The sequence below is a fragment of the Anopheles coluzzii genome, chromosome 2, assembly GCF_943734685.1.
Source record: "Anopheles coluzzii chromosome 2, AcolN3, whole genome shotgun sequence".
Lineage (NCBI taxonomy): Eukaryota > Metazoa > Arthropoda > Insecta > Diptera > Culicidae > Anopheles > Anopheles coluzzii.
The window spans coordinates 51,345,802-51,363,536 of NC_064670.1; the positions used below are offsets into that span (position 1 = coordinate 51,345,802).

Below are 17,735 nucleotides of genomic sequence, written 5' to 3' on the forward strand. Positions count from 1 at the left end.
GAAACGCGCAAATTTAACCTCACAAAGAATTTAAGCCCTGTCTACGTGTTTAATTATGTTTAGCATAAGTTTATCAACACTCTCATCACTCATATTTACCTCATTTCCAACAAAATTATGGAAAAAAATGATTTTAAAGAAGTGCTGAATCCGTTTGTTTACACTCACTCCGACCGCCGGTTGCTTCGACCAACTGTCAAACACACAGATGCTAGAACAAAAATGTCGACGAAACCTTCATCGATTCGAATGGCGAAAACGATACCAATTTTTCTCCCATTCGACTCGAGTGCTTCCGACGGAATCGAATGTCATTTGAGTAAAATAATAGGCCTGATAGTGGCATAAACTTTTAAGATATCTTATAATGAAGTGTAAATCAAAATCTTATTTTGTAAAAATTATACCGTTTTTCTTGGTACTTCATAATTTAATCATAGGTGAATCGTAATCAAAATGCAGCCTTAAGCTTGGTTGATGCATTGTTGCATATCAAGAGAAACTCGACTATCGGCAGAAAACATTATGATTATTTCTAAAGACAACTCCAGACAAATCCATGCATAAAAGCCTGTCCGTTATGGATTGAAGCACTAACATTTTGATTAATCATGTGAATAGTCCAGGTTATCAAATCCTTCCGGAAAACCCTTTTCTTCATAGAATTGTTTTAAAACATTATGTTTGTACATTAATTTTGAAGCAACAATGTCTTTCCAAGAGACTAATTGGTTTATTTCGATCATTGTCTTTACTTATATTTCGTACAAAATATTAGTGTACATATTTCCAGCAGGTTTCCCAGTAATTGTTATTGATCAAATATGTCATGAGCATTACGGGCATATTGCTTCAATGAACATCATTTCTTGCCAGCTAAATTTACTACGATTTCACATGAACTCTTAGCATTATCATTCAAAAGAATTATTGCTGCATTATTGCGTTACTCAAATCGTGTGACAAAAGCAATACTCAAAATCATCTAATAAACTCTACCAATTGATATAAATAAAACATTCACATGTAGTAGCTACGAACACAAAACATCATAATGTTCTGTCTTCATTTTTGCATTCTGAAGCTTTTCTCTCCACCCCTGTCGACAAAACCTCTGGCGTCTTTTACGAAACATATTCATTATCTTAACGAATGTGGTCGCTTTCCATCCCTGCTACCGGTACTTCTCAGAATGAACGAGTCACTCTCCTACGTTCTCTCATTCTATCGCTTGCGAACATTACATTTAATCTGTTTTGATGTTGATATGCTAAAACCCCGGACACGAGCTTTCGCGTATGGGACAACCCCCGGTGGGAGAAGATAATTAGAAAATATGCCCCAATGTAAACAGCCCTACTCTCCTCGCAAGGCTCAAAGAAGACTTTTCTGAGTGGAAATGGTAACAAAGTCGTCTTAGCGGAAGACGGTTTGCTTAATTTGTGAGGAACGGCCCCACAGCTTGTGTGACAACTCGGCGCATACAATCGTGCAAGAAAGTGCTCGTTAAGATAAACAGGCTTCGGTTTCCCCGACTTTGTGCTGTGGTTTCTTATTAGCAGCAACAACACAACACGACGTGTCGTTTATGACACTGTCATCAGATACAGCCCGGCATCGCACGAGACACGCCAATGTGCGCTGATCAACGGAAGTGCAGGATTAAGCAAGGGTGAGCCAAAGAAACTCCGAAGAAGACCGTACGGCACATAAACGACCAGATATTGTGAATATTTTAAAGTGACTAAAAGTAGCCAACAAAACGTCAAGGGGATAACGATTTCTGCGAAAATGATGTGCTGCTTCAGCATAAAATATCATCATTCAGTGTAATGTTTGCAAGCCCACTGAGAGGATGGGAAGAAAAGTATCTCTCCAAACAAAGGACGAGCCATACCTCCTCTTTTCAACAAACTTTAAAGAAACATCCCCAACCAACGTGAAGCGTGCATATTTTTGTCGCCTCATCTAACGAACCTTCACCGGAAAGGCATGCTCCATTTCATCAACGTATCGTGCGCAATGTTCAAACAGTCCATCGCTCTAAACACCAATCTCGCGCGCAAAAAATAACGCCAACACCCCAAAGAAATGAAGCAGCCGAAAAATGCCCTGTGCCATTCGGCGCATGTATCTCTCTTTTGGTGCCTTCTTTAGCCCGTAAACAATGTACACAAAAAAGTGTGCCAATCAAATGGGAAAACGGCACGCCACACTGCTCCTGCCACAGCCACCTGGCCAATTCCAAGTCCGGCATCCGTGCAGATCAGTAACTGGGCGACGGCTGGCAGCCGGCTAGGATATCTTAGCCTTGGCCACAGTTCCATTCCTCCCGCTTCATGCAGCGTATCAAGTTGGAGGGTCTGTGTTCGGAGGAAGGAAATTAAATGAAAACCATCCCATCCAAAATACCGCTCAGTTGTTCCGCGAACAGACGCTTCGTGCGCTTTATGAAAGACAGCCCGGAAAGTTTTCGCTCCTCGCTCTGCGAGATCGCTTCTCCTTCGTGCGTTTTTGTGTTTGTATCCAGCAAAGCATCCATTTGGGTTGGGCCAGGAAATGGAAAGCGCTTTTGATGATGCTTTTCTCTAACGAAATTCCTCACTAACTACAAAGGCAAACAAAAAATCAACGCACATTACCTTGGAGAGGAACACTTTTCCCTTCACTTGCGGGATGCGGCTACTGGTGTTTGAGCTGCTGGTGCTAAACAGAAACAATCTCGCAAAAGCACGCCACCATCACCGAGTAGGGGCGCACCTAAGCGAAAGAACAAAAAAAAACAACAAAAACACTGCACCACCGAATGTAATGATGGCGGTAAATTTTAAAAGCATCATTTTCTTGCCACGTTTTCTTTTGGCGCCCGCGGTTTCCTGGACACCAGCAAACAACGGCGACAAGAACGCACGCGGTTTTTCCACATCTGGCTTTTGGTTTTGTTGGGTGCCTGGGCGGTTGTTTTCCTTCGCTCCCCGTTCGTTCGCTGTTGCCGGTGCTGAAGCATTACTTTATCTTTGCTTGTGGCCCTCCCCCACCGGCAAACGGCGAAGAGATGCGAAGGGAGGCGTTATTTGATGGAGACAAACTTTTTATCACTTTTGCTGCGTTGTTTTACACCCACACGATGTCACTTGATGGTCGCAGCAGCGCTAGGGGGAGGGAACGTGATTTTTCTCTTCCTACTGCACCACTCCCTTTCCCACGCTCTATCAAAAGCAGCTCGACCATGAGTGTGATTAGTTTCGCTTTTATGCGAGAGCAAGGACAGCTTTTGTATTTTGGTTTTCCGTTCTTCCGAACTCATCCGCTGTAGCATACTGTTGCAGTTGGGGCTTTTTTGGGAAGCATGTTTTATGACAATGAGGGACTGGTACCGATAAAAAAGCCTCACACTGTATGCAATGGATCAAAGCCCCGCTGCCCGTGTGGCTCCTACACCGACACTCCGATGTACAATTAAAAATTAATTAAACCCTGTCATCACCGTTGCAACATGTTTCATCTCACCACGTGGTCGAGCTGCAAACGCAAACAGGGCGCGAGCTTTAATTTGGTCAGCACTGCTTTCTTTTACTCTTTTTCCATTTTTTTTATTCATTTAGTCTCTCCCTCTCTTCCCAACTCGCTTAACCACTGTTGTATTTTTGTGGTTTTCATCACTTGGAGGGACATAATGTTGTTATACTGCAAAGCCTGGAATGGGTTCACGTATCAACAGAAAAAGGAAACGCAGCTGTCTCTTTTTAGTTTAGAATATGCAGTACAAGAAGAAAACTTTAAGCCTCTATTACAGTTTTTTTAACATACAGAAAATAACAACAAAATCATAAAATTTAAAATGAACCTCTACAGCATTCTTGTTGAAAAGACACATTCCCCAAATTATTACCTCTTTTGATGAGTCATTTAAGCGCTCGTTCTTGTTTCGTACCTCGCACTTCGAACAGGCTCCCATTTGCAATGCACACAACCGTTTCGTTTCCGTTTCTATGAAATCTATCTATTTTTTCACGCATTTACACTTGCTGAAAACACTTGCCATCCCTTTGATCCGCTTTCCAGATGCTGTGCGCTTCTCACTCTTTCGATTAAGCTATTTTTGCTCTCACGCGTTTCAATATTTCCCCCACACACATTCTCACCCAAAAGCACATCAAACTCATAGACACAAACATATAAACACAAACACCCCAACTGCAGGCACACTCACTTCCACATTCCGTTGCTGGAAACAAAAAATAAAATGGAAAAACAACAAACGGTTAGGTTTATTTCTGCCTCGGCTTCTTGCGCCCCAGCAACATTCGCCTCGATAAACTTTCACCATGATAAAGTTATGATGAAAAGCTGTGTGTGTTTTCGCTACATGTTTTGCGTTTTTTTTGGCATCTCTATTCACTGTAAAACCCACTGGCAACCAATGGGCTGGACTGCTTGCAAACTAGCGGTTCTCGAAGCTAGCATAAACCATACCCACGGATACACTGATACACTTGTTAGCCACGGACAGACCCACCACGAAAGGTTTGTGAAGGCTGGTGAGTTTCCATCGCACCAACGATACGAACCGCGTTGGAATGCTGACCATGGGCAGGACGTACTTAGCAAGGAACTAACAGCAACAAAAAACGCCAACCCTCACCTACATAAACTCAGGCACGGGTCTATTGGATCTGGCTTGGTGGTTGCATTCCGGGATGATTGCGCTAAACGATCCATGGTCGAATATTGCCACAAATAAAGAAACACACCGCAAAAAAGCAACACCCCTCACACACTAACACATGATGCAAACTTTTACAATATCACCAGGGATATCGTGGCTCGAGGAATTATGTTTTTATTTTTTGTGGTTGTTGCATTTTTCCACCCGTTTTCCCCCACCGAGTTCCATTACGCACGATCGAACGAACACTTTCAATGGTGCTGTTTTGGTGAAACGATTTATCCCACTCCATCCGAGGCACCACCTGCTTCTCCCCCTACGATGCCGAGCTTTGGGTCCAATTATCCCTTTGCATGCTTCGTCGGCGGAACAGCGTACGGGTGGAGCAATAATAAATTAATGTTGCTTTCAACATAATCCATCGCGGGCACTTCCACTTCAACCGTAAGATCAACCATAGCCATCAACCCTTCCTTCCGCTTAATCCATAACGGGTACGACTGAGTGGATTCAAGGGCTGCACGGTCACTCGAGAGCACCAGCCTGCATCCTTCCGCAGTGGTTATTCCAGCGTAGCTTCTGGTCGGCTGCATCAGACTTAACCACTGCGACTATCACTAGCCTATCATGGACGCGCATCGATGGCGAGAGAAGAAGCCAACCGAACGACGACTGTCTGCTGAACGACCACTCTGCACCAGCCTGGCACCAGCTGAGTAATCCAGATGCACTAGACACGGGTCGTTGCGTTGGGCCGTTTCCCTCGCCAGGCTGGCTTTGCAAACAGAAGCGCCTGTACAAGCTAACACCGCACCGCAAGCAACGATTTACGCGACCAGTGAGCTTACCGTTACCGGCACGAACGCACTGCAGATTGGTATCTGTTTTCGGACCGTGCGTCCTAATGCCAGGCGGGTCAGGTTGGTCGCTACCTCACTGGACACACTTGACTGACAGCTTTGCCACACACCACACGCTTTCCTCTGCGACGTAACAGAGGGGTTCCACTTACTCACCTTACAACAAAGTTGCGTTTGCACTTATTAGCAGAGAGGTTGCGATTTCACTTTTCTAACTGCACGTCTAACCTTGCGACTACACGCAAACGCACTAGTGCACACGCACCCACATCCTACTTTCGCCTTACCACATGACACTTCTGCTTCTGGCTGGTCAGGGACGGCGATTTCCGATCACATCCGCACCTGTCAACACTCGCCCGCGGCCAGCTGTGCGCACCGTCATCTTCATCTCGCGGGGCACGGGCCCTTGGCACAATCACCCATCGCCCGCACTACGGAAGGTAGCAAAGGGCGACCGACTTCCGCTTATTGTGTTCCACTAAACTCCGACCGAACTACACACACACACACGCCCTAACGGGAAAGGAAGTGGCTTCGAACGCGCTGTGTCGTCGCACCGTCGTACCGTAGGCTTCGCGGACTCAACGTCTGTCGAACGAAGGCGTCACACCGAAACTAAGGCATCGGGAAACATTTTACGTTCGGAGCGGCCAGGCACAGGCACCATGGTGTACCAGTCAGCGAGCAGGAAAAATGCAGCACTCACGCTCACACCAATCAGCCCAACGCGAGAGCGATGCTCCCGTACGGCGCAATGTAGTGCAACGTGAGCCACAGGCCGTACTTATGCTCTACGCTGAGTGTGTCCTTGCCCTTGAGTGACCAATGCAATGAAGCGTCTTTTGGGGAGCAGCAGTTTTGGCAGCCCAATGCTCCTTCAATTTCATTCTCTCTGGAGATTCATATGCATATCCGGGCGCTCACCAGGATCACCAGGGGCTGCTGGTTGAAAACGGTACTCTCGGCTTTCTGCCGTGCCCGCCATGAGTGACCGGCCGGGCATGCGCTATCCGGTCAGGGCGAAGAACCTAGTCGGCTCACCGGCTGTCAAGGGTTGTCTGACGAGGCGCCAGACCACAACTGGCAGCTTTGTGGGGTAGCGCCCTCTGGGTCTGAACTTTAGCACCAACAAAACGTCTTATTCGAATACGCTGTCTTGGAAGGAGTTTTGTATTATATTTCCTTAATACTAAGGTTGCTTTTTCCACAAGATAACACATTTCTACCATCACTTGAACCTTCCATTACTAACGATACCACTATGAACTTCCCAAAATTCCCACGCGTTCCCACGTACTGACCGGATGTAAAACGTGCTAATTCAGTCCTGTTTACCTTCATTATTCATAATTTTGTCTGTTGACTCAAAAGACTTGCCGCTGAAAGCTCAAGCGCTTCCTCTACTCGCGGCCCTGCACTATGAAAATCTCCACGCGCTTGGTTTCATAGCGCTTTTCTGCCAACCGGTGCCCGGGCTGATTCTTGGAACGTGTATCCTTTGAAATGCTAGCGCCCCGCGCCAAACCTGAAATGCGTGGCCGCTGCTTGTGCTAGGTGAAAAGTTAAAACAAAGCTTTAAACATTAACGCCAATCCCGTAATGGCCCAGGTGTGACCCACGCCGAGTAGATGGTAGGCAAGAAGACTGTGCCTGCTGTGAGTGAGTGTGTCAGTGTATGGCTCACTTTTCTCATCCCAACGATGCTGCGAATTTCATAAATCTTTAATGCTTGATTGCCCTACTTTGCTCTCGCAAACAGTGGGAACTTTAAAAAATAATGCCCGAAGCAAAACGACTGGATTATCAAGAATGCGAGACAACTGGTGGGGTAATTGTATCATCCAAGTTTTGTTGTGGAAGGTGACAAAAAACAGGACCGTCCTGCACGGCAAAACCTTGAAAACGGCAAAAATGAAAAAAATGTTTTGAAACCCGTTAAAACAGAAGCCCACTCATAGCATCGTAATCGAGTATAAGGAAAAGGTACGAGTAACCAACAAAAAAGGCGCCAAGGTACGACAAATGAGAAAAAAATGAAACACATGGCCGCGTCGTCGAGCCAGTAGTGTCAGCACAGTCAACTGGCATCGCACACGGACCTTGAGGGTCGGGAAAGATACGAGCAATAAATGGCAATATAATTGTTCCCAAAATAAACAAAGCATCCACAGCCTTGGTCCTGCTTAACTGTGCTCACCACACCACGCTGTGTCTACACCTGGTACATGTATGGCCGGCAACGGAGGGCTGCTCTGACGATGAAGACATCATTAGTGTGTTTTGGTGAACAGCATCGGCATTTCCGGTTTCGAGCTATTCTGATAATGTTTTGATCCTAGTTTTACTTGTATATGTGTATAAGTAATTAATAATGCAATTAAGTAGCATCATGAATTTAATATGATGCATTCTATTCTCCAATTTTTAACTATATCGTTTCTCAAACTAACTTTTTACTGCCTCTAGATGAATAGAAATTCGCCTTGTAAAATTTGGTCAATTTTCTTCCAAAGTCTCATCTCTCAAATCTATAAAAACCTTACATTGGCCCCATTGATGGTTAAAGTTAAAGTGTCGAATTTTAAGGCAATAATCATAATACCAGAATTGTGTGTAATCAATGAAAAATTTGAGTGCAAATAATTAGTTTCTCGAAATCCTACAATACTTATTAACAATGAAACAACTATTGAGGCTGGTTTTTTCCTTTACAAATTACTTGTGTAATTTTACTTAAGTGAGCAACAACATCCTTGGAACAAATCGATGTTTGTTTACATTTTTCGGGTTTGAATAATACAAACTGCAAGCGGAGGTGTTTTTGGCATGATGACATTATTTCAGCAGCGGATCATTCATAGATTGGACTAAGTGGCCGCATGGGGTACACAGCTTTAAGGAATCAAGGTTCAACAAGGACACTCTGCCTGAAGCATAAAAAGTTTGTAATCTTTCTAGAAATTGTATCGTCATTTCGTAATAAACTGTGTTTTGCATCATACTAAATACTTCTTTTGTAGTATTTTCTTTTAGCAACTGTTTTATCATATATGTGAATGTAAAAATTCACACTATTCATGGAACATTGCGAGAATTTGCTATTTACTTTGTAAGGATCTTCTTGATTTAAATAACTTAAAAACATTCAATACAGTCACAATTCACACAGTTTCCAGTAAATTTTTAGACTTTTTGTAGACTTTTTGTTTCAAAGTATTTTTGTTTTTTTTTCCCATCCAATACGCAAAATCTACAAACCCGGCAAGTTATCTGCTAGGCCAGAGTGTATCTTTTTTTATGTCAAATATAAATATTAATAGAAGACACGCTTATACACAAAAATAAATATTTACACAAATATACGACAATTATTGAAACTCCACTTTTGAACAGTGGCAACACGTAATATGTAATATATACCTGTATAAAGTGTTGTTTTTCATTGTTGTTGTAATTCTCACTTCATGCCAGGGGGAATCTAGGGTACTTTTATTAAATTTTGTGCAATTCAGGTTTGCAAATGAAAACTGATTGGCAACAAAATGATACTTGGGGATTACTGTGGCTGCTAGTGTTTTGCATTAAAATTCAATTATCACAGTTTCCGTTACGCACTGTGTAAAACAACATGGTATGCTTTGTGTGCCTGAAGAGCTGAATGATTAATTTTGATCCTATTTTAAATCGTGTACCGTGGGAGGTTTTTCTTTGTGTGTTGGCGTTATGTCAGGCGTCATGGAAATGTTTATCTACTTACATATTAACCTGCCAGATTCGAGAATCAGGAAATATTTTCTTTTTTACATCTCTAGTAGATCCAACCGGAAACGTAATCACGCCAAACATCAATAGAGATTGTGAGATTGCAAAAGCAAGGTGACTTTGGAAATAAGTCGTTGCTCAATCCCATCAAGGATAAAGCGGCTTCATTAGCGGATGACGCATTAATGCTGACGGGCTTTTTCATACTATTTCCAATAATGACCAGCGTATGTATTGTAACACACGTTTCGATGCTTTTACACTCCACACAGAGACTCAAAAAGTAAAAACTCGCGGGAAAGCTACACAAACATTACAGGGTGCCAATTTTTTCACTCTCTGTATCGGCTTCAATGTGCTGGAGTAAAACGGAGGAAAAAAAACAATGTACCCTCTGACCCTGGCCAATTTCCTATCCGGTGTTCCTTTTTTATATAGCGATGGTAGATTTCGCTGTCATCGCCGAATTCTCTCGCCGATTCCGGAAGGATGGATTAACGAATCCCATTCAACCCGGCTTACATCAAACCACCGCCACCAGTTTCACACAACTGTTCCGGTGTCTTATTGGCAGATGGAAAAATAGCCCAACCTCCCTCGTGTGCATGGTCCTGCCATCCTAGCCGCGGTGCCTGCGCTCAAGTGCATGTGATTCTTGTGATTAATGATGATTTATGATGGTAGTAATTATTGTATTTGTGATTAAGTGTTAATTATTTTTCATAAGCCTTCCGGTGCTATTTCGCATAGGAAAATGTTGTTTTCAACCATTACGGTGCCAGTTTGTCTCATCCTTTTTGTGGAAGGTGCGGTAACGAACTGCCAAAAGTGCAATTTTTTGGGCACAGTCAGCCACAATGACTTCTACATTTCGTGAATTATTTGAAGGCACTAATGACTCAGCGAATGAATGAGTTCTGCTCTCGGTGCGTTGGAATTTCAATGGACAGGAGTGTGCAGAAATGAATGTTCAAAACATAAATAGCAAACAAATATCGTTTGTCTTTAAAAGGTTCCAAAGCTTTGGTTTTACTATGTGCCAGATTGTGAAAAAATAGATAACTAAACAACGACAATTTCTAACATGGTTGAACATGGTTTTTTAGCTAAACAACCCAACAACACATGGCATTCCATGGCAAGCTTTACCTTCAATAACCCACTTAATAATCCATGTATCACCTAACCGACACAACATCATCCTCATCATCGTTGGCGTCAACATGTCAGGCCGATCAAACTGCAGAGCCACCAGCCTTCTCAATCAAATTCAAAGAAATTTAGCTATTTTGCTAGCGACTGACGATAAAAAGGGGTTCACAAGACGCGAACACTGATGGACCTAATGAAGAGAAGAAGCACCAAGGCTTATCAGCCGGCAGCTACATGATCAAGAGCAACCAAAGCATCTCCACCACAGTAAAACCGCAGAATCAAACATCGCCCCAATCACCACCAGGTGTCTGCCACCGACAAACAGCCACGCACTCCAGTTCCCGTTTGGCAAACAGGCAGTCAGGCAGCCCATGTGCGACCAGCATCAGCTGAGGAAAAAAGCAACCTTTCGATAGCAACTCAATATGGGAAGCGATGGTATCGGGAATCGCCTCTGATATCCTCTAAGTTTGCAGCAACTGCTTTGGCCAAAACACTCTCACACATACACCCACGAAGAGCGAAGCAGAACAGAGCGTATGGTGAAGAACTTGGGCAAAAATAACAAAATGCCCGGAAAACATTTCCAAGAAAGCGATAAGGATCTCCAATTTTCGTTTTTTGGCGGAAGATTTTTTTACATTTTTTCCTGACTTTCTTTTCGTGTAAAGCTCTTCAACACTCTTTACCTTTCAATCCACTGGTCTCATTCTCTCTCTCTCTCTCTCTCTCTCTCTCTCTAACACCATCCCACGTCTATCTTGCAGCCTTTTTCAGGCTAAGGTATCGAGAGTTTTTTGTGTGTTTTTTTATAGTATTGAATTCTCCCATCAGTACAGGCAGTGAGACTTGTTTACGCATTTCCCTGGCGGTGTCGTGTCTGAACTTTGCTTCGGTGCATGCTACCGCTCGGGACCAACAAACAACAACGGCCAAACAAAGAAGAGCATTCCAATGTACTCGACAACTTGAAAGTTCTTAACCTCATTATTTTTTTCTGCTGAGGTTGAATTTCAATGCGGACTACGCGGATAGTCGCCAGAACTGTTGCAGCACACTGTACATAGCTGTTCGTTTCAATCATTTGAACAAAAAATTAAACAGAAATATAGTAACGATAAAAATCTTCTCTAAAGTCGAAAATGTATTACGATGCTATTAAAATTTGGGATGCTATTACACTGTGCCTAGTTTACATACCCTCAGCTAATTTTTGATGTTTTTGATAAACAAACAAACGTTTAAAAGTAAACAAACGTTTGTGATGGTGAAAAATGATTTTAGCGCATATTTAATTATTTATATATTTTGAAATAACTAATTAACGTTATTTAAACCGTATAATTTCTAAAACCGAAATTGTAGAAATTACGAGCGGCTGCTGATTTTACTTATATTTCATAAACTTTTCTAATTATTTTTTTTTTATATTGTCTGTACCTTCCATTACATAGAAAATCCTGTTTGGCATACCCTTGTCCAAATTGTTCAATATTTTTTGACGAACATTTCCAAATAGTGCCATAAAATTTATTTACATAGGAAAATTAGCAGGTTTTCGGAATGTACCCTAATCCCAATTATGATTCTTTCAATATTTTGTACCGACCGCAAGCAATGTTTAACGTGAACTTTACAAGTAAACGTGAGTAATGCTTTTTAACAATGTCGTTTTATGAATTATTGCAGTGAATTAAATTTATGAACTTTTGTGGCTCAATAAATATCGACTAAAATGATAATATTGTCTAAACGTTGTACTGTTTCAGCTTTAATTGGTTTTATGCGTAATTTTTAAAACATATCATTATAAAAATTACTCTCAATTGATATCGTTAAAATTGTCTATTTAACAAAATTATGTAAGGAGTATTCCATCATACAATATTGTAGACGCGTCATCAAACGGTATGATTTTTTTTTCTTCCTTGTACAGTTACTGCTGGATCGACATAAAACCCCATTCGCTTTCACTGCCAGCAAGCAACATAATGGAATCCGTTCTGTTTGCGCACTAATTAAACGTTGTCATGGTTGTCGTTCGCGGTGTTTGATCTTAACTAAGCAAACAATACCTTTATTTTACTTATTATATCATTTCAGTGTCTACGAAGAAGCTGTGTTTGATTTATTGCACCAGCTAAGAAATTACAGGTCTGAAACAATAGAAGAAAATTTTCATTCCATGTTATGATTTACTTCCATCACCAACGCTACCACGACCCACTGGATGGAGATGTGCTGATAGGTTACTCTGCTCAATCGGCATAAACACAACAAAACGAACAGAAGAGAAGATGTTCTCAAACGACAGCGAAAGAAACATTCACCACACGCGCAACGAGATAGAGAGAGAGCGAGAGAGAGAGAGAGAGCGAGAGAGAGAGAGAGAGAGAGAGGGAAAGAGAGAGAGAGAGAAAGAGAGAGCACACCAGTCACCATGCATACAGAAAAGAAATGACGGAAAATATGAAGTGAAAGGAAAAGTTCTTAATTATTTCTACGTCTCTTCATCATTATCCTATGAATCGAAGTAAAAGGCTTACCTAAAGACGCTAAGAAGCGACTGCACGTAGATGAATGACAGCAACGGAAGTGAGCAAAGGAAACAAGGCGAAAGAAAAGTATTCCGGACTTACTGCACCATGTGATGAGGAAGGGTCAAACTCGAAGCGTTAAACCAGCACGGTTCGTTGGATGGCCCCGTGAACAGAGCAGAGGAGGCAGAAAAGACAAACCGCGGCTAGAACTGGCTATAGCTGACCGAACCTATGATGAGATGCGTATTCCCTGTGGAACAAACTTTACCCGCAGCGATTCGCCCCGTGTGATGGTGGACGGGACGCCTCGAATCGGGTTGCGTGTGTCTGCCGGCGAGAGATAAGAAGGGACAAGTTTGTTGGAATTAATTACCGTCACTTATATCTTCATTTTTTCTCCCAGCTTTCGGCACTCAGTCCAGTGTCCACAAAGTTTGTGTATTTCTTTTTTTATGCTTGTTTTATTTTCTCTTCTTTTTTGCATTTGTTCCTTTTTTGTTGCTTGTAGTAGTACAACCGCACGCAAAAAGGGTCCGAGACTCAAAATGACCGAAGCAAGCGTTAGATTGGAAAATGTTTTCCGACGTCTCCCACTTGTACCCAACAGATTCCAATATATAGGCCCCTTCTAACTGCTTCATGTTGCGAGAGTAATGTTCTTTTTAAGCGCAATGCTATCATTTTTGTACTCTTTTTTACAGGAGCTTGTAAACTTGTCTGATTGCTATGCTTCCCAACTCTAATCACCTATTGCAGGGTAATGTTTCTTTTTTTTTTTTTAAGGTTTTTCCACAACTCCCCTTGCCCGCAAAGACTCGATCTGATGTCCAATGTTTTCCGTTAGAAAATTGTGCCTCATCTTGTACGACCAACCATCCGTAGCCGCGTACAATCGAGGGAACCACCTTCACCGGTGGCGTTTTAATTGAGATTCACGTGAAAACGGAAACATTTACCTGGAAGCTACCGCAGAGAAGGATCGGAGCAATCAAAAACCGAATCACAGCGTGACGCATCTTTCTTCTCCTCTTCATTACAAGCCCACGCGCCTGCACCATGGGTTGGTGAGAGGTTTGCGCATGATTTACGGCGCCATAAGGATTACGGGTACGAGCTCCTTCCGCACAGGCTGCTGAGCATTGGCCATAAGTTTGGAAAGTCCGGAAAGGATTTCCAAAGTTTGGTTACCAGCAGAACCACCCCATGCCCGAAAAGAATTAGTTCCCGGGCGCGCTCGCGCGAGATGTTGCTTCATTATTTTTGTGTAATGAATAATTCGAACACCACCATGAGCCAACCACGGTCTGCCTCATGACCCCGCCCCCCATTCTTCGTCCCACTCTGTATGTCTGTTGTAATGGTTCAGGTTGTTGAACGAATTTATTTTACATAATCGTAACCAGCTTCGGCACAACCGCCATCCACCCACCAAATGAATGCCACCCGGGGAGTGACAAGCCGAGTCAGTGCCCCTCTGTACGCGAATGGGGCAGTTTCCGGGCAAACTCGGGACAGCTGGTACGACCGGAACGCTAAACCTGTCGCGTGACAGCTGCGGGGCGTCACCGGAAGCTGAAGATTAATCATTTCTAACATCGGGAATTTGTTTGAGAAAGTTTTTAGCGCAATTTTCTAAGAATATGATAATTAAACTGGAAAACACATTTGTTACAAGTGGCTCACCGGGAAGATTTCGAGTGCAGTTGCTGAATGACGATTGATAGTTAGAACCATTCGCACATTTACTAATGCTCAGAGGTACACATTCAATTATTTGAGCAAATTTTAATTAATTTTTGCTGTATGGGTACAGAGCAAGTAATTATTGTTCGAAAGTCCAACGAATTCACACCCAACCCTCTGGGTCATTGCACTGCACTAAAGCAGCTCTTAAGTGTTGAGTGATATGTAGATTGGCGAACAATCTCGATTGTTCTCTGGATTTTTTGAATTTAAGCCGTATAAAATCTTTTTTGCTTGTGGTTTGACTAATCTGTAAGAATATTGACTATTTAAGCGAATCTACAAATAAAAAGGATTAAAAATATCATTACAAATCTTTAGGTCGACCTCAAACAATGCAATATGGTTTTATGTCGTCTAAATAATATAATAATATAATAATATAATGTTATATTGTTATATGATATAATTATGGTGAACATTTTAAAATAATACATACAAAGTTAAACAACATGCATACTACGTAATATAATGGAACACATCGGAGCTACCGATTTGACACCTTCAAGAGTAGGCTGCATTCATTCTGCACTATGCTCGATTCCATATTTCACAAGGCCCGAATAGAAATGACAATGCCCAATTGAGGGTTTAATTCGCCCGAAAAAGTATTTACGGAGACCTATTACGCTTTGACAATGCCAGATCCGCTAGGTAAACCCTGTATCTTAAAAATGCTTCCATCCCTTTCAAACGACGGAGTTAAAGGGGGGACTTATTATCATCATCATTACGTTAAAATAAGAAAAATTAAATCAAATATTTGAAACAACATCCAAACTAAAACAATTACAAAATAGAAAGCACATGATTTCACTCTTCAACTCACAATCCTGTTAAATTTCACTTTACATTGGATGGTGACGTAAGTTAGGCTGCTTAACCTGTAATTGTTTAATACAGAAATTGAAAGTTTCTTTGATTATTTCATTCGTTTTTTTTTGCTTCAAACTTTGTCTTCAAACCTGCCTTTATGAGTTGATTTTTTACTTTTTAAATTTATTCGATATCGAATATTTATCAACCAAATGAACTACAGACCCGGAAATGCTTATCCCTGTATGATGATCCCGAGAAGAGGTGTCCTTTCAACGCTTAATCAAAAAAAAAATATCATGCCTATGTGGAATGCGCTAGTATTTCTTTCTAAAATATCTATTTTATATCGTTTATTGTTTAACTTGTGATTTCTTTTAAAACAATGCAATCGTCCATTAAAACATAACCAAAAAAGCAATGTTTGTAAAGTACACGGGATTACACTTATTGTTTACTTCTTCTGCTTCTTCTTCTTTGGCACAACAACCGTTGTCGACCAAGGCATGCGTGTGGGCTTGAGTTCCACTGACTTATTGATTACCCATAGCAGGATAATCCGTTTTACGTCGGGGGCACGGTCCATCAGGGTTTTAAGCGATTCTTGTTGATTTACTGATACGGAAAAACAAAACGAATAAATATTTGTAAGTTTTGAATAATGTAATAACATCGTAGGCTAACGCTGTTTTATTTTCTGTTACAACTACACATAAATTTAATATCGTGGATTGAAGATTTGTAATGTTCACCGAAATAAACCCCTTCAAAAATAAAATCGTTGTCTATTAGTCTTAAAAGCTTTCATCGTCTTAAACTAAGACCTCTTTTAATTAATCGAAATTGCACCGTCCGGTTGTTGATTCTTTTAATAGGCGTATAATTTTCTTCCAGCAATTTGTTTAATCCAGTATTTGCCGGCGAGGTGGAAAGATACTTATAGTGACTTGAAAATAAACTATGGTTTCCTCCCCTACATCAATCCCTAGGCAAGGTATGGCAAGGTACGTGAAGGTATTTAAAACAACCCAACGACATCAAGCGGTTCCGTATACTTTATTATCCTTGCCTGCATGTGCGAGTCATCAAGAAGTAGCCTTTATATACATTTGAATACAGTCCACACCTTAAGCGGCCCTAGTTAATTCCAGATTTGGTAAAAAAGCTGCAATGTGACACTCAACAGCCGAGGACGACTGACTTTTCATAATCCGTGCTGCGCCTCGAGTGGCCTAATATATTTTTCCTCATCAGCTTAACTATCGTCTTCGAGGACAATAAAGTCGAGACGGTACGAGATGGAGCATCGCCTAATTTAAGCACACATTAACTAAGCGTGCAGACATTTTCAACTCATTCAAGATACTTGCTACCTTTTTTTTTCTTCTTCTTTTGAATCTTAGCCCCCTTTTGGTAGTAGTTTTTGTATTCGCTTTGAAAAATGTGTCTCATATTTCCGTACTTCTTTCACATTGCCTGCCTCTCAGTGCAGCTGCTTGCTAATTTGCATGAACGTACTCGTCTACGTCTTTCACCGTTGTGACCAGAGCGTTGTAGAGAAGACAGCTCGCCGACTATACGGAGATTTCAAGTGAAAACGTTTACATCACAACCACAACACACAGCATCCATGCGCGACTCCTCATCAGCTCGCAATTCAGGATCTGTGAAGTAATAACTCAGGTCGGCAGAACTCGGTTTTAGCCAGAGGAAAGCAAAAGTGCAAAGGACGCTACATCGTTAGACCGATTACGGTATGAAAATAGGGAGTAATTTGGAAGTTTTGCTGCGCGCAAACGATAACGATAATCTTACCAGTGCGACCACCCGAGGACCTATTTGTGATGCGTTTCGGGAGCAGGAAGTGCAGAAAGATGCTTCATCTGAATCGTGGACGCTACCGTCGACGGCGTGACCAATTAGAGGGGATTTTCTTATGTCATCGGATTGGCCACCCGATCCATACCGTAACGGTACGAGTCGCTCGGTCAACCTTAATCCCATTGCCAACCCTGAACCGCGAACGTTTCGGAGCGACTAAACGAATAACACGCAACATGAAACGTGCCTCGGTTGCCGACTCCATCTCTCCCAGCAGCCAGTCTTCTGCTAATGCAATGAGGTAAGCTTTTCAAGACTACTCGAAAGGCATCGAGCAACCGTCAGCCAGTACCTTTGCCAGCCAGC

The 17,735-nt window shown here is 42.1% G+C and overlaps 1 protein-coding gene across 3 annotated transcripts in view; it reads right to left on the minus strand.

The window, feature by feature from the left end:
- The window catches only part of LOC120949810 (neural cell adhesion molecule 1), a 111,700-nt gene extending 105,437 nt beyond the window's left edge, over window positions 1-6,263 (minus strand). The window contains exons 1-2 of one of the 3 annotated variants that reach the window (XM_040367340.2): window positions 5,817-6,263; window positions 3,893-4,228 (exon numbers count right to left, since the gene is read on the minus strand). The gene's annotated coding sequence lies outside the window, so the exon portion shown is untranslated. Of the gene's footprint in view, window positions 1-3,892; window positions 4,229-5,685 lie in introns of all 3 variants that reach the window. The other 2 variants (XM_040367339.2, XM_040367341.2) reach the window with 2 other exon arrangements.
- Between the last annotated feature and the right edge of the window lie 11,472 nt (window positions 6,264-17,735).